This window comes from Canis lupus, chromosome 37 (assembly GCF_048164855.1).
Source record: "Canis lupus baileyi chromosome 37, mCanLup2.hap1, whole genome shotgun sequence".
Lineage (NCBI taxonomy): Eukaryota > Metazoa > Chordata > Mammalia > Carnivora > Canidae > Canis > Canis lupus.
The window spans coordinates 2,351,033-2,373,160 of NC_132874.1; the positions used below are offsets into that span (position 1 = coordinate 2,351,033).

Sequence of the window (22,128 nt, forward strand, 5' to 3'; positions counted from 1 at the left end):
TGTTCATGGACATCTCAAAAGTAAGACATCCCAAATGAATGCTCTACCCTTTCCCTGCAAATCTGAATCTCCTTCAACAACCCAAATTTCATCAGGAGCCAAAAACAAAGACTTATAAGTCCCCTTAACTTTCTTCCTTTCTCTGACTCTCAACCCATCAATCAGGCTTTCAATTCAACCTCCCCATTAGTTCTCAAATCTGGCTCTTCCTCCCAAGCCATGGGCCCATTTTCTTCCATCAGCTTCTTACAGTTTGTCTCAGGGGTTATTACCACAACTTGTTAGAAGTAATTTGGCTCCCAGGCTCTTGTTTTTGAACTGATTCGTTCATTTCTTCATTCTTTCAAAAATATTATTTGAGCCCAATCATGTGCCAAGCACTTTGCTAAGTGCTACTCATTCAATGGAGAGCAAGAAAAATAAAGCCACTCCTTTGAGGGATTTCCAGAATAAACAATTATAGAAGTGGACATTTACAGTTAAGTATGACAAGTGAGAGGTCCAGTGTGCCAAGTAGCCTGTAGGAATAGTGCTAGGTCCCAGACATGAGCATCTTGGATGGTTGCCTGGAGAGTCATTCATTTGACTCCAAGTTTCATGAAGAAAGTGTACAGTTCTACCTTTATTACCTTGGAATGGATAAATGGGTACTTGATGACTAGATGTAGAATGAATCATATAGCTAAGCTCAGATGTGAAGGATGAGTAGGAGTTTGCCAGGTTGGAAAGGGGTGTGGTGGTCTAGACCTAAACCTCACAGGATATGAGAGAAACTGAAGAAAGTTCTGTCTTGCTGGAACATTGTTTTTTGGAGAGGTCCAGGGAGGGGCAGCAATGAGAGGGAATAGCAGAGATGTATTTTAGAGGAGATTTTGTAGGTAGGGCTATGTCGGCACCAACTGATGTGTTCATCTGAGAATGCAGATCTGGCTGCGTCCTTTCCCTCCTTTTTAAAGTCTTCGAAGATATTTTGTGGCCTAGAAGGAAGATCACAAATGGCATAGGAGGCCCCCATCATGGGCTTCTATGTGATCTTCTCGGCTTCCTTTCTGGGCCCTCAGACAAGGGAGCCTGGGATTCCTGAAACAAGGAAGGACCTGCTCTTTTTATATGGTGCAGGCTTTTTCATGCTGACCCTCTGCCTTATTTCCTTGGAGCTCTGTGCCCCTTCTTTAGGGCTTCTGTTTAAATAAAAAAGTTGAAAGAGTAAGGGATTATCTGTATACCCATCGACTAGATTCAACAACTGTTAATATTTTGCCATATTAGTCTTATTTGCCTTCTTCTTCTGGAACATATAAAATTCCTTTGTAGACATCATGATGCATCGTACCTACACACATATACATGTATCACGTTTCGTAAAACCATGCCACCATTATCATAACTAAAGAACCCAGTGATTCTTTATAAAAACATCTAAGATCCCAGCCTTATTTAAATTTCTCTAAGTAGGGCAGCCCTGGTGGCGCAGCGGTTTAGCGCCACCTGTAGCACAGGGTGTGATCCTGGAGACCAGGGATCGACTCCTAAGAGTGGAGCTTGCCTCTTTTCTCTCTCGGTGTGTGTGTCTCTCATGAATAAATAGAATCTTTAAAAAAAAAAAAAAAAAATTTCTCCAAGCATATTTTTTGGAGCTGGTGTTTCTAACCAGGATCCAATCAAAGTTCATTCATTCACTGCATTTGGTTTGTAATGTATCCTTAGTCCCTTACAGTTTAGAACAGCATCCCAGCTTCTCCTTGCTGTTCCTGTTTGGACATCGACTTTTTAAAAAATCCAAGCCAATTTGTCTTGTAGAATGTCCCACATTCTGGATCTGTCTCACTGTTTCCTCAAGGCAACTTTAAATATCTTCCTTGACCCTCTTTAAAACGAGAAGTTGAGTCAAAGTTACTGATTAGATCCATTCTGATTAGATTAGATTCAGGTTAAAAATTGGGGCTTGGCACTACCGGGTACTTGACACAGTACTTCACATCGGGAGGCATTTGTCAGGAAATCCACAGATGGTGAAGGTAGAGTGGTCCCCTCAGGGCTTTCTTTTTCCCTTTGCAATTAGCAACTAATCTTGGGGAGGTCCTTTAACACCGTGCACACACTGTCTCCCAGATACCCTGTCCTGAGGGTTTGAAAATAAGGGGTGCTCTGTGCTGAGTGTGTGATTCCTCTGAGGATTGCGGACGGCGAGTCTTCCAATTCCACCACTTCCCTACATTTGTTAGAGGGTACAGTGAAGCTTGACCTTTCTCCTGCCTTTCCCCGTCCCCAATCCTTCCTGGGGCCGTCCCCCCACCCCCAGCAGGTGGGTTGGCGCTCTGTTGGGGGTGTTTGCACCCAGGGACTGGAGAGCCTGGAAGGGTCTGGCAACCTGCAGGGGCTTAGCCGCGGGCATCAGGGCTCCCCTGGCAGGCCGACTGAAACTCAGGGTGCTGGACCGCGCCCCAAAGATCCTGACCTGTAGGCCGAGGGTAGGGCTGAGCGGAAAGGGGGATTAGCTGGGGACTTCCCCAGCTACCGCTGGTCTGCGGCCTGGGAGGAGGGACTGTGCTAATGGCGTGGGACAGACACTGGGGAACAAAGGGACACGAAGGAAGGGGTGTGGAAGAGACATACCCCAGGGCGTAAGGCTATTGGGGTGACGTGAATAGGAGGAGAAGATGCTGCTTACCGACTTTCACCGAGAAAACAGAAGCAGTAAAAAATTGGACCACCAGGAACCGATCCTGGTGTCTTAAGCGGACAATAAATAAAGGAGCCACACAACAACCACGAAGGGATTCGAACCCTCAATCTTCTGATCCGAAGTCAGACGCCTTATCCATTAGGCCACGTGGTCCTCCTGAGATGCAGGGGCATGTATGTTCAAAATTTGTTACAAGAAAATTATCATGAGGTTGTAACTGCAACCTAGTGAAATTATTATTGTCAACCAAAGCATTTTCAAAAGTCTTACAGTCTAGACTCTTAGCCACAGAGAATGCATTGAAGGTTCCAGGAGGTCGGTGGTGGGGTGGTGGAGGAGGCAGGTGATGGGCAGTAAGGAGGACACCTGTTGTGATGAGCACTGAGTGTTGTATGGAAGGTGAAGGATCACTGAAGTCTACGACTGAAACTAATATTACACTACATGGTAACTGGAATTTAAGTACGATCTTGAAGAAAAATAGAAAATCCTCAAGTCTGGTTGGAGAGACAAGTTGAATCTAATGGTGAAAACCACAGTAAAGTTACCACCAAGGTAACCACCAAGGAGAGGAATATGGCGCAGTTTGGACAGGGATCTGGAAGAGAAGGCAACAGTGAGGAGGGGGTGCTTGAGCCCAGGGCTGGGGTGGGGCATGGGAGGGAGGCAAAGACGACACCGGATTGCTACCTGTACCCAGAAACACCTTGGCAGGTAGAGGTTGTTGGTAAACACAAGAATTCACTTCTGTGCACTCCAGAAATCCTGCGGAATACAACTCTGAGATAGAAATTCACATAGGACAAAAACCATGGGAGAGAGATCACAGCAGCAATGTTTTGTGATCTGGAAAGCCAGTGGAGGTGTGATAGTTGACTTGTCAGACTCCAAAAAGCTGAATCCTAAGCAAGTCATATGGGAAAGCCAAAGCAGTCAGATTTATCCATAAGCCCTCCAATCCTCATACCCCAGGGCCAGGCTCAGGGACTGTCAGGGGGGGCTTCATCTGGATACTGCCTGTGAGCCGGGGAATTGTGTGTCCCACCGCCCCGCCCCCAGTACCCTAGAATGTGGAGCTGGATCTGGAGCTAGGGCTTCCAAAGACATAGACAAAGTGAGGCGAGGTCATATGGGTGGGTCTGGTCCATCACAACTGGTGTCCTAATAATAAGACATTGGGACACAGACACACAGGAGGAAGATACCCCACGTGAAGACACTGGGAGAAGAGAGCCCTCTGCAAACCTGCTGACAGGGTTGACCTCCCTCCAGAACTGTGAGAAAGGAAATCTGTGGCCTAAACCAACCACCCAGGCTGGGGCACCGTGTTGTGGTGGTCCTAGCAGACTAATCCATTGTCCACCCTTCATCCTGGAGGAAGACTGAAAGTTTATTTTCTTGAGAGAGAGAAATATGTGATCTCCAGCCTGGAGCAATTGATTCTCAAACTTTCCTCTGTATCACAATCACCTGGAGAACTTGCTAAAACACAGACTGCTCTGTTTTTGATTCAGTGGTTCTGGGGTGTGGACAAGGATGTGCATTTCTAGCTAGTTCCCAGCTGATACTCACTATCTGATTCCAGGGGACACTTTTGAGACTCACTAGACTGGAGGAGGATAACACACAGGGCTAGCAGAAAATAGCAAGAGCTCAATAAATATTACCCACTTGCTCTGAGTTGTTGCAGTGTACTTTTATACACACCAGAAGGCCCACACATTCTGATTGAAAGGAGCAGTGAGAATTCTGGGAAGACAGGTCATTTCTTTTCTTTTTTATTTTTTTAAAAATTTAAATTCAGTTAATCAACTTATAGGGTTTTATAGTTTCAGAGGGACAGTTTAGTGATTCATCAGTTGCAAAGAGATATCATTTAAACCAGGCTTTTGAGATTAAGCTTTTCAGCAAGTTGAGGATGGGATTGTCGGGCGCTGGGAAAGGAGGGAGATGGGGCGAGGGCAGGCACTGCAGGGTGATGCACGGCTGGGCCTCTTTCAGAAGAGGGAGAAGTCTCATAAGTTGTAGGAAAAGTCGTTGTTCAAAATTTATAACCATTATTACTTCTGTTTCACTGTGGGTCTAAACCCAGTAGGTAGAGGAGTTTTCTCCAAACAACTTCCACAACTAGAAAAACTGAGCATGAGAAAGCACAGAGTTTTCCCCATAGGGAGCATTTGGGTTTTTGCATTAATATTTAATTTGATCAGCTCCTTTCTTTGCTAAACAAAGCATTAGTGAAGCTATGGCTAGTGGGGAGAAAAATGATCAAATCCACTTAGTAAAAAGAAATAAGCCCTTAGAACCTGAAAAGATTAATTGGGATTTAAATTCTAATTTAGAAGATAAGCAAATCTTTCTCGTGGCCTGCTGGCACAAAGGTAGCGTATCTGACTCCAGATCAGAAGGTTGTGCGCTCAAATCATGTCGAGGTCAGTTGAGGGTATCTTTTTAGGGTGAAGACGAAGTGGAAAACAACACCCCTTCCCTCTGAGGTATATATAGTAGTTGGTTTGGAGAGGTTTCCAAGCAGTTGTGATTGTGAAAAAACAAGATTTACTGAGTGAATCTTAAAGATCTTATTGACTTTATGGAATGATTCATGAATTGGGCAATATCCCATCTAGTAGATAGAAAGGAGCTCCAGGGAGTTGTAGGAAATGAGACTTTTATAGGCAGAAGGGACTGGGAAGAAGGAAGTTATACTAGCAAAACGCGGAGAGGTTCAGGCAAAGTCACTTGCCTTTAGGGGGTGACAGGCACCCTCTTTAAAAAGATGTTATTTAAATTCAATTAATTAGCATACAATGTCTTATTGGCTTCAGAGGTAGAGTTGAATGATTCCTCAGTCTAACACCCAGTGCTCATCCCATCACCCAGTTACCGGGTTCCCTACCCAGCTGACAGGCATCTATCTGGCAGATTACCTAATGGTGCTGAGTAGCCGATTACTGATTGAATGACTGGTTGAAGATTCCATTTCTGGGCGATGCTGAAACTGTAACTGTTAAGTCTCAGTCTCCCTCCTGTGATTGGGCTTAGTACACCTAACTCCATTTGGGGCTTGTGGTCCTGGTTTTAGCTTGACAGAAAGGACGGAACATCTGCTCTTAGCAGAGTGTGGGATGCATTGTGAGTCCTCTTTTGCCCTTAGCTCGCCATCGGAATTCTAAATGGGGGAAGAATCCCCTACATGGACAGTACATTCTTTGTGACCTTCTTTAAAGATTTAATGTCAACACTCTCTTCTTGGGCATCAGGGGATGCACAGTCTTCTGGTTTCCCCCATTCTTCTCTGGTTGCATTCCTCACTGTTCCTTTGTTTGTATCCGCCTGTAACAATGCATGTGTTCTTCTCAGCTTCATCCTTCTCCCCCTTCCCCCACTGAGCCAGGAATCTAGAGCCCTCCTAGACGTGTCCTCTTCTTCACTTCCTGGTCTGAGCAGCGAATTCTGCTTTTTATTTCCTAAAATGTCATAGCCCATCTATCCTCCTCTCTTCAGGACCACAAGGACCTCTTTCCTTCCATCAGTATCTCTTGCCCTGGATGTTGACATGAACCTCCTAACTCCTCTTCCCAGATCTCCTGTTAGAGGTTCAGTGAAACTGGAGTCCTTGTTACACATATTTTGAAACCCACATCTTGTCCTGATATCCTCCTGCTTAAAACAGCCAACTGTGTGTCACACAGGCCTTCTTTCAGCTCCTGGAATACATGTTACTCCTTCCCAGGATGGGGCCTTGGTCCCTGATCTTTCCTCCGAAAGGAATGTTCCCCTTGGTTTGCTGCATGATTCTGCTGCAGGTGAGCTGGGGAGACCCCAGGCCCTGGGGCCTTGCTCCAGCCAGATCCAAGGGCTTTGCCAAAGGTTCTTGGTCTTGTCATGAGGATGAATTCGAGGACAGGCAGGTAGCACGGTGATGAGTAACACAAGGGGGAACGTTTTTTAAAGCAAAAACTCACTGTGGAGATGTGAGAGCATGAGAGGCAGGGGGAGAGAGGGGAGGAGAGAAAAAGATGGAAGAGCTTGAGAGAGACACAGAGAGAGCTCACACAAGCTAGAGATTACCCTGGAGCTGCATGCCCTGGGGTGTTGTGTTTCTATCTTTTATGGATAGTTGTGAACTAGGGGACGGAAGGTTTATTACTTGAGGCTGGAAGCAGGGTTTCCTGCTTTTTCTTCCTAACCTGCTCAGGGGTTTCCTGTGGTGGCTCCGCCACCCGGCTCCTCTCATGGTGGAGTGCAGCCAGGACAGGCCTGGACCTTCCCCACAGCTGGCCACCGTCTCTTCCTTGCTGGCATCCAGGCATCCCGTTAGAGCCTCACCAACTGCCTGCTCTAAAAGTCCCACCAACATGAACACCAACTATGCATGTTACCCTGAAGAAATAAGGTGAACTTTCTAATTTTTCAGTAGTTCACTTAAAAGTTGCATGAAGTAAAAATCAGTAGCTAATACTTAACTGGTGGTTTTATAGAATTTTTCAAGTGTTTTTAATAGACATCATTTTTATTTACCTTTAAAGTCCCTGGAAGAATGTAGGGCAACCACTCTAGGATCCATTTATCTATGAATAAACGAGAATTAACGCATAACTTGATCAAATTGATTTATTTGTCTCATACTGTCCTGTTCTGTTTTCTTCTGTTGCTAGGATTTGGAGAAACCCATTTTATAGCTCCAAATCTTCCTTTAAGATCAACATTGATAGCCTTTTGATTTGCTACAGTAGCTTCCTGCCATCCCTCCCCTTCAAAGCATCCTAATCACAGCTGCCAAGTAAATACCATAACTCTATTCTGAATAAGAGGTGTAAAGATAGAGACTAGAGCAAGATAGATACATGTGAAAAACCTCCTGGCTTTCTTTATATAATCCAGACTATCAGAGTCTATCACCTCCCTGAAACCCAAACTTAAGACTCACCTCAGTAAAGATAATTTTCATCAATTGTTAATTTTTTTTTCTCTGTATTGTTTTTATTTTTTCCAAACTACTGAAAAGTCCTCAAAAACAGAGGCCACACTCGTATTTGTTTCCAGGCCCCCTTTTGCTTTTGGTTCCAAAGCACACATGACCCTCAGCAGCTGGTGGTCATCCTCCCCAGCGGCAAGGGATGAATGTAAGGAGTAGGATTCAGGGGGATTCCTATTTTCAGCATATTCTTCACTATTCTCACTTCTGATGATGATACCATCCTTGTACAAACTTGAATCTTCACAGAGGAATGACAATAGGTCTTTTTTTCTAAAAGGAGATAACTTGTTTCAAACTTGAATTGAGTGCTGTGACCTAGTAATTAATCAAATTGGCTTGCATAGTAAAACGAGAGATTTTTCAGAATTTGTTTTTATTAATGATTAAAGGGGGATTTTATTAATGATTTTTTTATATGTTGGGTATTTATGTTTGCTTTTCACCTTCAAAAGTTTCCAAGGGCCTACATAACCATTTCACCTTTCTTCTAGGCCATTGGTTTTTGTGTTTAGGTGAAGCTTTTTTTTTTTTTCATTGGATTTAAGGAAATCCTATGGGGAAAAAAGTCGATTTTACTAAGGCAATGAAACTTTAGTTACGAGGAGAAATAGATACCATAGTCTGTTGGTCATTGGTGGTTTGATGGTAGAATTCCTGCCTGCCATGTGGCGGGCCGGGTTTGGTTCCCCGCCAATACATCCTAGGCATCTTGCCCACGTTGGGGTTAAAGTATTTTCACTGAAAAACTACAAACTAAAATTACTTTGAAGTAGCTGTGTTCCTCCTACCGGAGTATGGCTGGGAAAGATCAAAGCTAGCCCTCCTGTCGGGATCCCTGGGTGGTTCAGCGGTTTCGTGCCTGCCTTCAGCTCAGGGTGTGATCCTAGAGTTGCAGGATCGAGTCTCGTGTCGAGCTTCCTACGTTACACGGTGCCTGCTTGTGTCTCTGCCTCTTTCTCACTCTGTGTCTCATGAATACATAAAAAAACTTATATAATAATAAAGAAGCTAACTCTGCTTTTGCATGCCATTTCACCTTCATAAATTATGCCAGTTGGCATGCATTTGGTTTTCCAATGCCCTGAAACGTCATCCTGTCCGAGCTGGAGGGCACTCCGACTTCAAGGGAGGGGTCTTTTAGAGCCCCTAGTAGTCGAGGGCGGAGTGTAGCCATGGATGGAAATCAAGGTATTTTTATTCTGTCTTGGCAGCGGTGATTAAAAAGTAATGAGAAAATTCAGATACAGGAAGGTGCTAAAGTGTATTATCTTGACATTTAAAGGCGAAAAGCGAGCCCCCATGGCAGGAGCAGAGTGGCGCAGCGGAAGCGTGCTGGGCCCATAACCCAGAGGTCGATGGATCGAAACCATCCTCTGCTATGTGTTAGGGCTTTTTTTGTTTGTTTCAAACTCAAGATTTTAGAAAAAGGGAGTGAATGAAGTTGATGACCAGATGTGTGAGTCCCCAAAGTAGTTTGTTACAAGTACGGCCGCCTGTCTGTAACAGAGGCACGCCTGGCCATTGCATCTGGTTGGTCTGTTTTCATTCGGTCCCCGGTTTAGGGACCATCCAATACGACCCTCGAAGGTCAGGGAAGTGTCACAATTTGTAGTAACTTCTGTCACCACATCTCTATATACAAAATTTTGTTCCTTCAAGTATGAGAACAGGTGCGCTGGAGCGGTTGTCATAGAAACCAACCGAAAGGTCAGTTTATGCAGGGAAAAGATATTATTCCTCATGGGAATATATCCAGACAGCTACAGAGCTGTCATGTAGTCGTGGCCGAGTGGTTAAGGCGATGGACTTGAAATCCATTGGGGTCTCCCCGCGCAGGTTCGAATCCTGCCGACTACGGAGTAGTGTTTTTCTTTCTAGGTGGACCAGCTTTGCTTTGGAAACTAAAACGCAAAATAGCACGAGATGCATCGTTTTCCTGGGTCTTCTTATATTTCTCCATGGGATTGTAAATAGGTAGTCCTGTCCTGTAAGTGTAATACTGGGTGGAAAAAACTTTTGAAAATGATTTTGGGAAAATACTAGGGATTTCTGAGACCTCCAGAAAGATGCTGAAAAAAATGCCTGGGCTTTCATTCTTTCTTTAATTGCTATTTCCTTAGTGGACGTCCAGCTGGAGCCTGACTTCCGAAACCTCGCTTGCTTCAGCTTGTCGTTCTTGCAGGAATTAAGGCACACCCAGGGCATCCCTTTCCTATTCACGAGCACATTTAGTGTTTTGTAAACAACATCTCAAGCAGAAATTTCCAATCTTTCCTCCTTCTGTTATCATTACACTTAGGAAGAAGGATAGTATAGAGAATTTTCAAAACTATTTTCAGACTTTGGCTAAATCTTATTAAAAAAGAAGAAAAACAAAACTGTTTTGCTCCATAAAACTAACACATACACAATAACTGTATATGCAACACAAATAAGAATAACTGTAACAAAACTTTACCTTTCTTTACACTTGCAGTCAATCCATAACAATGCAGATAAGCAAAAAGAAAGATGTAAAAATACTTAGAAATGTAAAATTCTTAATCCTTGAAAGTACTAGTAAATTCCCATGTTATATTTAACTTTTTTTTACTTCTTGCGTTTTCTATATTCGTACACGTCCTAAGAGATTTTTAAGTGTTGACACCCATCGGTAGACAAGCTTTCATTGTCCAGGCTAAGAATATAGTAAATGCAGTTTTGATTTTTCTAGGGACACTGGTACTCAAGCCCTCCGTGGACCCTGGGGAAAAATCCAAGCAAAGATGAGCTCTGTTGGGCTGTTCCTTCAGCGGAGCAAGTTTGTTGCCTCCTGGGATTCCGAGAACGAGAACCTTCAACCTGTGCAGAGCATGCGACTCACTGCAAAGAACTTCCAAAAGCTTGTCTGAGACCTCACTCACCTGTGGCCCCATGGTGTAATGGTTAGCACTCTGGACTTTGAATCCAGCGATCCGAGTTCAAATCTCGGTGGGACCTGTCTGTCTTTTGGTATCTTCCCTCTTCTCTTAAAGCACCCCGCACCCACACTTGGCTAGACTCCTGAGCACCTGCGAGCCTCAACACCGCATCCCACCATCCGGCAGAACAGCGTCGCCTGCGCTTTCCTCTAGAATTCTACGTACGTCCTCCTCGGCCCCTCCTCCTTCGTGAGTAAATCAGGTTTTCATCCGAACCGCCCTAAGTACTCCTGTTTCACACCCCAGACCTCAGTTCTGGGTTCCGGGTGCATCAGTTTCTAACACGAACTTGGCCTTGAGAAGTTGGCAATGCGTGTGAGTTCCAGTTGTGTTCATTTTGGAGCATTTGTTGTCTGGGATGCAGTGGATTTTCTATTAATATTTAGGAAATGAAAATTGCAGTTTACACAAGATTGAGCACAAAGACAAACTCTGCATTGCATATTCATAAGTATTCCAACAAAGGTGTTTATGAGGTGGCCCCATGGTGTAATGGTTAGCACTCTGGACTTTGAATCCAGCGATCCGAGTTCAAATCTCGGTGGGACCTGCTTTAGTTTTAGTGACCACTCTCCATATTTCAAATTGCTGGAGGGTTCTGGCTGTGAGCATGAACTTTCCACTCTCGCTTTCCTCATCCGAAGAGCATCAGGTAATTCCTCACATGCTTCTCACACACTGGAAAAATGGCCAATTTACATCACTTTACATCACTTGTGAAACACTCACTCTTAACTCCCTGGGGTCCAGGAGTCCATCTGATCTTTAGTCTTTAGGCCCTAACACTTCACTTGTCAGAAGACCCTCCCTCTTTTCTTCTCTGAAGCTCCTCATGATGTCATGCCCCATGCAAGAAAATGCATAACAATTGCAATAGAAAGAGTCCTCAGCGAAGGACTCTTTGGCTAGCACTGTGGGCTCTAAATCCAGCAATGTGAGTCCATATCTCTTCCAGACCTCAGCAACATTTTGGTGATTTTTCCCTCTATGGTTCTCCTAACTTATTTGATCCCCTTCCAGGTGTACACATCTGGCTGCAGGTGCTGCCAGTTGCTTCCAAATCAACATAGAAGAGTCCCAAAATTGTCTCTGACTACTCATCTCTGGAATCCTAGCCCTACTCCCCCTCACACTCCATGTCCCTTTTTTCCTTTTTGCCCAGAACTTCTTGGCTCCTGGTGAGTTGGACTGCCGACCCTGGTGCCTAAGAATTTATGTTTTACAGTTCCAAACCTAAGTCCTTCCTTTCCTGGAGCCACTTAAACAGTTCCATCAGCTTCTAAACGCTGTCCTGAAAAAGTTCTCTTGTGCACTGGTACAGCTGCAGACTACATCTTAGAGCCTCTACTGTCTGCATTCATTGGAGGCTCCATGCCCACCTCAAGCTACTGTGTCACCTCCATTATTTTGCAGATACACTGATCTCTTAGGGATACTCATTCGTCTTTCAGGGGGGCCCCAATTTCAAGGGCCTCCTGATGTAACACATAGCACTTGGACTTCAAATCTCAGTGGACCTGTCTCAGTTTTGGTCACCTTGCCCTTGCGTTTCCCAAACCAGGAGTACACTTTGGTATGTATGATACTCCCTTACCCTTGCACTTCCTCTTCCACATCAATAACCAGCTCCTTGCTCTTTCCTCCGGCTACTGAAAATTGCAGTCTGTTCATCATCCTCACATCCTCCTAGAATCTCTCCTCTTGGAGCTTCGTTTTGCTTTGTCTGGTGCCTGAAGTCAGTCAGATCCCCCGAAGTTAATTATGTGCTCCGGTGATTAAGAGTTCATGTGTCAGAGGCCCCACCTGTGACTCTTTCCCCAACATGATCTTCATGCACATCTTCTATAGACCTGCAAACGTCCAAACCATGGAGTGAGACCAAAGCCATCATAGTCATTTGAGAGTTTCCACTGTTTTCATACAAGAGGCTCCCTCTTAATGTTTCTTAGATTGAATTTCTGCCCACACACTTTGAAGATCAGCTGACCAGATGCAGGAATGTTCATGTCTTCCCTTGAAGGTTTGTTATACAGAAGCCCCATGGTGTGACAGTTAACCTCTAGGCATTGGACCATAAATTCCCTCTGTTGATTCTCTTTAGTTCAAGCATATCCTCTAGGGCGCTCGATGACAGCAAAAGAAGAGCTTCTATAAACTCATCTGGCCTCTAAACATGGTTCCAGAAAAAGCCCTGCAAACTTCCTCATATCTACTAAGCCCTAGTCCTGGTAATGTTTTAGAACTTCTGTATCAGTTTCCTACTGCTGCTGTAGCAAATTACCACACATTTAGTGGCTCTAAATACCTTACGAGCATGGCAGCTTGTTTTGTCAAAGCACATAAGATGAGAAAGCAGTAGTTCAAATGTTTTGGTAAATTGGAAATCACAATCTGTTGTAATCTAATCATGCAAGTGAGATCCAATCACATTTACTGTGTTCTGAAGGTCAGGAGCATGTCAGTAGGTCCAGCCCACACTCAAGGGAAGGAATTTCACAAAAAGTACGTCTACCACACTGGGCTTCAAAGACCCTAGAGAATCCAATGCAGAATGAGCCCTGTCTGGCTCTGGCCTTCTGCTATGACTGACTGACACTTTGCAGGCAGCATTTTCTTTTCTTTCTTTTCTTTTCTTTTCTTTTCTTTTTTTTTTGCTTTGTCAGCAAATGCTATATTGAAAGGCTATATAATTCCTGGTACCTCCCAACTGGGAAAATAACTTCCAGGTTTTAGCTTTTATCTATCTTTTTTCTACGTTTTCCTTTATCTATCTTTCTTTATAATGAAGCCAGCCAGCATTGAAGAGCTAGACAAGTAAATCAGAATCTCATGGTATCATGCCCTGACTTGGGTAGTTTCCTAAAGTGCCCCATGGATTCAAATGTGCAGCAAGGAATGAGACCCACTGAGCTAATTTTCCCCTGACCATCCTATTCAACTGGCTGCCACTCCAAGGCATTTACTACTTTCTGACATACAGTATGTTTTGATTTTTAAATTGGTTATTGCCTATTTCTGCATAAGTAAGTTTCGCCAGGGCAGGGAATTTTATGTATGGTGTATGTTCCAGTACTTAGAACAGTGCCTGGCACATATGAGATGCTTGATAAATATTCCTGGGAAGACTGATTAAATGATTCTTTTTGTTGAAATAAATGAACTCTTTCGTTGAATAAATGAATAAATGAGAGAATCAATGAACTCTTCAGTTTGGCCTTGGTCATCGTGTTTGACAATTCCCAGACCTAACACTTCCAAACCCAAATACATTTTTTTTCTTTCCAGAAACATTTTAGAATTTGTCATGCACTTAAGCTTAACAACAATTACAACTTTGTATTCTTTACCTGTTTTATAGGTATTTATTATACTGATTTGATAATTAATGTTTGCTCTTTATTAAATAATTCCTTGACACCTCCTTAGAGCCTGCAGTTTGAATCCTGATCATGTTGTAGAGCATGTGTATGCCCGTGTGCACACACACAGACACACACATACCCAGAGTTATTTGTAGTGACATTGGATATAGATGAGAAAGAGAAAAATCAGCTCCTGGCATTAAGGAACTGGCTTGACTATCCACTAGGCCTGGGTGTCCTCAGGAACTGGTCTGGCACTTACTTCTAGGCCATGGGATTTTTTTTGTGGAACATAAACAATTTCACAAAACAGGAGTATCAGACAAGGGCTTTCCCTGGTCATGATGATGTGATACAGAAACAAATGAAAGCAACAGAACATTCCATAATCTAGTCTAAAAATAGACAGCAAAAGAAGGTCACTGTGTGTACCAGAAAAATACCAAACATCTCCTTCCAGCCAACATAAGCACCACTAGTTTTCCAAATTTAGCTTCATTCTATTCGTACCTTTTTCTAGATAGAATTTATGAAGATACCAAATCACAGACCCTCTCTTCTTGACAGCAATCAATCCAGAACAAAGCCCAGCTTCTTTGTCACTTCCCTCAAGTCACCCAACAGAAGACAAATGTTACAATAAGCCCCTCCTCTCCTTTTTCCAAATTTGGATATAATTGACATATAACATTGCAGAAGTTTAAGATGTGTAACATGTTGATGCGTTTATATGTTGCAAAATTGTTACCATATAGCATTACAGAACACCTTCATCATGTCACATAATTAACATTTCTTTTTTGTGTGATGCGAATATTTAAGATATGGTCTCTTAGCAACTTTAAGGTATATAACAGTATTCTTGACTATAATCATGAGCTTATACATTAGATCTTGAGAAATCACTCATCTTCTAACAGCAAGTTTTGTTTCCTTTGATCTCCAACTCCCCAGTTCCACCCCCCCTGCCCAGCCCTTGGCAACCACCGTTCTACTCTGTATTTCTGAAAGTTCAGCATTCAGCTTCTTAAGAGTCCATGTAGAAGTGAGATCACACAGTATTTGTCTTTCTCTGTTTGATTTGTCCCACTTAATATAATGGCCTCATGGTCTACCCATGTTGTCACAAACGGCAGTTACCTTCTTTCTCATGGTGGAGTAAGATTCCATTCTGTGTGTATCTTTGTATATACATAATGTTTACATACACAACTTGTTCCTTATCCATGCATTCACTGACATGTCGGTTGTTTCCGTATTTTGGCTATTGTAAAGAATGCTGCCATGAGAATGGGAGTGTGGATATCTCTTTGATAACATGTTTTCATTTCCTCTGGATAAAAACCCAGAAGTGGGATTTCTGTGTCACATGGTAGTTCTATTTTTAATTTTTTTGAGGAGCTTTCACACTGTTTTCCAGAGTGGCTGAACCAGTTTATATTCCCACTAACAGTGAACCAGGGGTCCCCTTTCTCCACAGAGTTGCTAATGCTTCTTATCTGTTAACGTTTTGGTGACAGCCATTCTAACAATGTGAGGTGATAGCTTATTGTGGTTTTGACTTGTACTTCCCTGATTATTAATGATGTCAAGCATGCTGGCCATTTAAATGTTTCCTTTGGAGGAACGTTGTTCAATGAAAGGGAAGTCTGCACAAAATGATCTCCAAAGGCCGAAGGAGCCAGAAGACTGAGAGCATAGGCCAACAAGTCCAGTTTGAGGAGAAATGATTTGCTAAGGGGATTTAGGGACGGAAGCATTTCTTGGGAGACTCCAGCTCCTGTATGACCTGCTTTTATAGGCTTAGAGACTGGGAGCACCTGCAGGGGGGCTCATCGGGGAGGTGTTGGAGACTCACGATTTTATCTCCAGAGCAGATTGAGGACATTGCGCCCTGTGGGTGTGCTTATAAGGGTGGGTTAGACAGAGAGAATGCCTGCATGTATGTGTGTGTGTGTGAGGGGGTTTGGAGTGTGTTTGGGGCTGTGCTCAGGAAGGCTTCAGGCCACAGTGGTTTTCATAGCAGTTTTATCTAAGATGGTGTTAGTCTAGTTCATACAAATGCCTATATGGTTCTCTGACCATTTTTAAATTGGACTTTTTTTGTTGTTATTGAGTTGTACGAGTTCTTTCTATCTATATTTTGGATATTAACTCCTTATCCAATATATGGTTTGCAAATATTTTCTCCCACCCCATAGTTTGCTTTTTCATTTTGTTGATTTCTTTCGCTGCACTGAAGCTTTCTAGTTTGATGGAGTCCTACTTGTTAATTTTTTTCTTTTGTTGTTTGTGCTTTTGGTGTCCTATCCAAAAAAATCATTGCCAAAATAAATGTCAGTGAGCTTTCTCCCTCAATGTTTTCTTCTAGCTTTATGGTTTCTTGTCTTATATTTATGTTTTTAATCCATCGAGTTGATTTTTGAGGGTGTGAGATAGAGGTCCAATTTCTGTTTTCTGCATGTGGTTATCCAGTTTCGATAAAAATCCAGTATTTGGGTTTTATCCAACATGAAGGTTGTGTATGACTTTCATTATGTTGAGGTACATTCTTTCTAGACCCAACTTGTTGAGAGTTTTTCTTTTAATCATGAAAGAATGTTGTGTTTTGTCAACAATATGGCAAGACATGTGAAATATGAAAGGATGTTTGTATTTAATAAGGTCTTTTCAACTACCCCTTTCACTGTGATCCTCCAAGGTTCTAGTGGTGGCAGCAACCAATGCAACTTATCCAACTGCAGGTGTTTTCTTGGTGATCTTTGTTTGGTCAGAGGGCATTGAAATAGGCAATTAAAAAAATAAAAAATAAATGACAGTAGTAAATTGTTAAATTTACCTGCTCAAAACAAACAAAAATCGAAACAAAACCAAACTCCCTCAGATGGTCCTAAAATTCTTTAATCAAGTTCAAAATCTTTAGTCTGACATTGGGTACCAGTTGATCTGACCTTCACCCCTCACTCCAGCTTTTTACCAACCACCTGCTCGCACTTCCTGGAGGTGATGACGATTTCTAAGAAGACCTAATGTTCCATATGGCAGCCATCCTTCTGAGAATCCTGCAATAATATATGTCATGTAGCTAGTTTAATGATGGTTTCAGTATACATGGCCTATAGGAATGACGAAAACCAATTTGATTGTTAAAATAATAGCAGTCCTGAACTTCATTCTTCTGTCAGGGGCTCCCAGGTATCCTCAGGAAGTGTATTTGGTTTTTATTCAGGTCCACTCCTCCCCCTGAACCCCTCTTTCCCCGGGCTGTCCTTCCTCCCTCCCTCCTTCCTTCCCCCCTCCCTCCCTCCCCTTTTATTTTCTTTCCCTTTTTCCTTTATCACGGCAAGAGGGCCATTTGCAGAGAGTAAAGAGGTCTTCATTAAGAAAAACATATAATCAAATAATGGAGATTGCAAGAGAAAACTGGCCGTGCTCAGTATTGCAAGAACTGCTTGCTCAATATAGCAACATAACACTTCTGTGATGCCCTCCTCCTAGGTGACGAGGTGGCCGAGTGGTTAAGGCGATGGACTGCTAATCCATTGTGCTCTGCACGCGTGGGTTCGAATCCCATCCTCGTCGTCAGTTCTCCCACTACGTCAGCGGGCTGAGGTTTTAGCTACTTAACGAGCGATTCTGAGGTTTTAGCTCCTTCACGAGAGATTCGTCAGCAGTTGGAAGTGTCGGTGTAAGAAAAACAAAAACTGGCGTAATGAGGTATATTCACTATTAATACTGCTTTAGCCGTTTTACGGAGGTTTCTGGGGTTAGGAAATGTCCCTCTATCCCGTACGGTGCGAGTGTCGCGCCGAATCTGCGCCCCCAGGGTGTCCACCGAGGTCAGAAACTCTGGTTCCGGACCGTAGGACTTCTAACGCCGGACGACGGTCGCAGGTGCGGCGATTACCGGACGTCTTTCCCTCTGCCCCCTTCACGGGGTGACCTACGCACCCCCAGGTGAGGCCCGGCCGTCGCACAGGTGATGCTAGCGCCTCCTTCTGGCAAAAAATCCCTCTGCAAGGCCCGATCATCGAAAGTCCTCCTCCATTTTTGTATTTTAGTTAAATGAACTTAAATCCAAGCACTTTTGCAAGCGCTCCAGCCTCTAATGGTTTCTCCCTTCTTGATCGTCTTCTGCCACTTGCAACTTGATGTTAGCATATAATCCCCAAAACTCTCTCCTGCCATCTGTTTTCACTTTACTGTGAATTATAGCAAAGGTCGGGTTGGTTACCCAGCATAGAACAACAGCATCACAGCAAAGGGTCAGGTGCACAGGGTGGAATAACGAAATTCGAAGGGACCAAAGAGATGATGGCTCTGGAAACGCTCCCCCTGTCACTTGTCTCTGTTTTACAGATGAGGAACCTGACGTAGAGACCAAACTGATTGTTCTTTAAAAAATCACATAATGAGCCTTTCATGGAAACCAAGTTCTTTCAGATCATGTGGTTCTGGTGATGGGATCTTTCCAACATGTTCAATCCTGTGACCGACTCTGTGACTTTTGATAGCTAGAAAATCCTTCTGAAGTATATTGTTTATGAGCCAGCGGATCTGCCGGAGCCTCATGAGGATTGAGGCCTACAAAGCATGATTTTGAATTTCATTGAACAATATCTGGTTTATACAGTATATGTATTTTGGAGATGGTTTACCAACTTCTAAATAAAAAAGACCACGAGACCATTAAAAATTATTACCACGTTAAGAAAATCACAATGGAAAACATTGATAGGATTCCTAAATAAAAATTAAAAACTATCACATGGCCCAAGGCACCCCATATCTCAACAAGAACATAGCATGTTAAAATATAGCAAACTGGAAAATGTCACTCTTACGACATGCAGAGGTCGTCTTCAACTTTTAAACCCATGTCCCCTTAACCTGGCTGAGTGATGGATGGAGGGAAAATGTCACATAACAGTTAATTGCCTTTATGTCTGTGATAGCATTGCTTCAAAATTCAAGATAATTGATTTCCTCCCAAATACTATGAGGGACACACTGTAGTTGAACAAAGTTGGATTTATTGTGTTGTTGCAATGAGGAAGGCAAAATATCATGCTAAGTGACTCAGTAACTCTCTGAGTGGTTATTTTAATAATTTTTGTCTTGGATAGTGAGAGGATCAAAGTAGGACTATATTGGTTTAAAGAATTGGTCAAAGGCTAAAATTGGTTTAAAGAAATGCAGCAGTCCCTCATATTAGCAGGAAGGAGGGGATGTTTGGTTATTTTTGTTACATGGGCACTGTTACTACTTTTCATCTGTGCTCAGACATGATTACATACAGTTTATTTTTATTTTTTATCTTGCTTCCTGATGGTCACAGAGTGGCCTTGACTGGTTTCCTTTGAAATTATTTATGTTCAACAGGAATTGACCAGGGCTTAGCTGGGTGTGCCAGGCCAACTCCTAGCAATGCTCATGCTGAGCTGTGAATGTCAGAGCAACTCCTGGCTGTCAGGGACTGCTCTTCTTTTCTCAAAATGCATCTAATTCATACACTCAATAACTCATTTTAAAGATGAAATGCAGTAAGGTCTAAGATAATAGGAAAGGATTAATGATTTCTGAAATTCGTAAATCTGCATTGATTTCTCAGATGATTCAAGTACTGGCCTCAGTTTCATATTCCTTACAGTATCCAAGCCCTTTGTCTAAGTGACTTCTTAGTTCCTCTTCAAGAGATGCAGTGTCGCCCCTTGTCTATGGGCTGGGGCAGGAGGATGACTTGGGTCAATGGGATATGAGTAGATGTGAGTGGACCAGGGCCTTTAGATATGTTTGCATGGTTGAGCTTGCCTCCTGCCCCTCTGCCTCTTCATGAGAGGCATTCTTCTGCAGGGAGCACTGTGCTTTCACCCATGGTCCCAGAATGAACACGCTGCCAAATGACCAGAGCGCCTGCAGTGAGGAGCCGAGTGGAGCTGTACCCACAACTTAATATACAGCCTTTAGTTAAGTTTGGCTGAGATCATTTGCCTTCAGATGCTTGAGTAATAAATGCTTATTGTTCTGTGCTTCGAAGTATTTGTGGTTTGTTTTGTGTGTTTGTTATGGAGCAATAAGCTAATGGAAGCACATAGTCTTTGCTCCTTCCAGGACATAATCAAAAGTCCTTCCATTTTTAAGCCTGTCTCCTCTAATATATAATTTACTTATATTATATAATCTACTTAGTCTCCTTTTGGTTTTCTGTCGCTCCCTTCCCCTCTCCCTATCCCCCACCCCAAGTCTGTTAAGGACATAGACTTTTGTATACATTGTTTACTGTGATCCTAGAATCTTAGATCCTAGATCCTGGAATCCGGCACTTGGAATAGTGGCTGGGGAGGGAAATTGGAACATGAAATGTGCTCCATGAGCATTTATTATGTTGATGAATCTGTTCTTCCCCTGTCCAGCAGGGCTCACATGTAATCCACATCCAGGAATCTTTCTTCTTTATTTCTCTTCTTCTGGTCATTTTTTCCATCAATCTCTAGAGTGTTACTTTTTTTTTTCCTGAATCCCCTTCTCAAAGCAGAAAGCTTTACACACTTATTAGTGGGTGCATATATTCTTATTCTCTCGATTTGGGGGCAAGCCCTTAATCTCCAATGACAATTTAAAGCTCAGGATGCCTGTGGATTGGTCTACCATTTTCAATTTTCTTCTCTTTGGCACTTCTTGGTCGGGAAAGGTTGTCTGCTCCTTTGATATTTGCTGTGAATGCAGGAGAAAGACAAGGAAAAAGAAGAAAATAGGAAAGAGTTTGTGTCAGGAACATTTTTATCTTTTTGGGTCAGATTTTCCACTTCCATTAAAGTCCTGGGGAGAGTATGGGTAAAGAAAGTCAGTTTCTCCTCTGGTCCTCAGGTTTAATTAAATACCCATCTAGTGGGGAGGAGGAAGTTTTTGCGTGTTCTCAGGGTACGAGAAAAATGTGAGCCACTTAAATGTCTTTTAACTATAACTTTATTCAGTTCTTTTGAGATTATGTCATTTCTCTGGTTTATAAAAGGATGCTTAATGTAAATGCTACGTTTTGTGAGGAAGGAAGCAATGAGTGGCTTCACATGACATTGACTTAACATTGCTTTTTTTTTTTTTTTTTTTTAAGTTTGAGAAATCTCAACACCTGGGACTCAACGTTCAAGCCCCAACTTTATAGCTGATTAGGGAAAACCAGAGTCATAGAAGAGATCTAAAAAAAGAGGCTGGGGAGAGGAAGAGGTAATTATTACCTTGTAACATTCATTGCTTTGACCTAGCAAAAGCATTTGTATCCTCCACTTGATTTGACTGAACTGTTTCACCATGAAGCCAAGAATTGCTAATAACTTTTTCTTTATCCTGAATTATTAAGTTCAAGTATTCAGGCACAAAAATTTGTTTTTGTGCATTTCGCACAGCTGTCTTCTCCGTGTCCTGCTTGCCTACACCCTCTGTCAGCCCCTGGGCTCTTTGCGTGGCCTTACTGCACCTTGCACCTGTTCTGGAATGTAGGTCGGAATCTAGGCTCTTCTCGTCCTTTTGATGGCAGCAAGAGCAAAGGCAAGAAGGAAGGGAAGGGGGAAGATGAGGGTAAGAGTGAAAGCCAGTGACCCGGACTCCGGGAGCCCGCGGCCTCCCGAGGGCACCCCGCGAGCTGCTCAGCCCTCCTTGGGGAGGCGCCGCTTCACAGCCGCGAGCCGCCCTGGAACTGTGAGCTCAAAAATCCGGATTACTGGACGGGCTTGTTCCAGTTTGGACTCTCGACGTGTCTTCGGTCCTGACCCTGGTCCTTCTCAGGCCTTTGAGAAGGAAAGAAAAAAGAAAAAAAAAAAAAAAAAGTAGGAGAAAAGACACGGGTGTGGAAAACAGAACAGGTAAAAAAAAAAAAAAGGCATATCTGGGGCAACGCATAAAGACTCCTAACCACGAAGGGATTCGAACCCTCAATCTTCTGATCCGAAGTCAGACGCCTTATCCGTTAGGCCACGTGGTCCCTGAGCTCGCGGTGCAGCCGTGGCTCTTAGTACGTCTAATGAGCTTTCTGGCCGGTCAGCAGTCGTCCAACAGCGCCCCGGCCTCCTTGTCCTTGAAAATATGGGCTCGAGATGACGTTATTTGGTCTGGGGTACCCGCCTGACCACGCCCGAGCAGAAA

At 43.2% G+C, this 22,128-nt stretch overlaps 1 long non-coding RNA gene and 7 other non-coding genes across 8 annotated transcripts; 6 read left to right on the plus strand and 2 right to left on the minus strand.

The window, feature by feature from the left end:
- Positions 1 to 2,766: 2,766 nt before the first annotated feature.
- On the minus strand, positions 2,767 to 2,839 carry TRNAR-UCG (transfer RNA arginine (anticodon UCG)). Its single transcript has one exon. It is a non-coding gene; the product is annotated as a tRNA-Arg (tRNA).
- Positions 2,840 to 8,974: 6,135 nt separating this feature from the next.
- Positions 8,975 to 9,046, plus strand: TRNAM-CAU (transfer RNA methionine (anticodon CAU)). Its single transcript has one exon. It is a non-coding gene; the product is annotated as a tRNA-Met (tRNA).
- A 396-nt stretch (positions 9,047 to 9,442) lies between these two features.
- TRNAS-UGA (transfer RNA serine (anticodon UGA)) lies at positions 9,443 to 9,524 on the plus strand. The gene has a single exon. It is a non-coding gene; the product is annotated as a tRNA-Ser (tRNA).
- Positions 9,525 to 10,574: 1,050 nt separating this feature from the next.
- On the plus strand, positions 10,575 to 10,646 carry TRNAQ-UUG (transfer RNA glutamine (anticodon UUG)). The gene has a single exon. It is a non-coding gene; the product is annotated as a tRNA-Gln (tRNA).
- Positions 10,647 to 11,105: 459 nt separating this feature from the next.
- TRNAQ-UUG (transfer RNA glutamine (anticodon UUG)) lies at positions 11,106 to 11,177 on the plus strand. The gene has a single exon. It is a non-coding gene; the product is annotated as a tRNA-Gln (tRNA).
- Positions 11,178 to 17,488: 6,311 nt separating this feature from the next.
- LOC140626395 (uncharacterized) lies at positions 17,489 to 18,688 on the plus strand. Its single transcript, XR_012025565.1, has 2 exons — positions 17,489 to 17,706; positions 18,349 to 18,688. It is a non-coding gene; the product is annotated as an uncharacterized lncRNA (long non-coding RNA).
- TRNAS-GCU (transfer RNA serine (anticodon GCU)) lies at positions 17,490 to 17,571 on the plus strand. Its single transcript has one exon. It is a non-coding gene; the product is annotated as a tRNA-Ser (tRNA).
- Positions 18,689 to 21,894: 3,206 nt separating the features above from the next.
- On the minus strand, positions 21,895 to 21,967 carry TRNAR-UCG (transfer RNA arginine (anticodon UCG)). Its single transcript has one exon. It is a non-coding gene; the product is annotated as a tRNA-Arg (tRNA).
- Between the last annotated feature and the right edge of the window lie 161 nt (positions 21,968 to 22,128).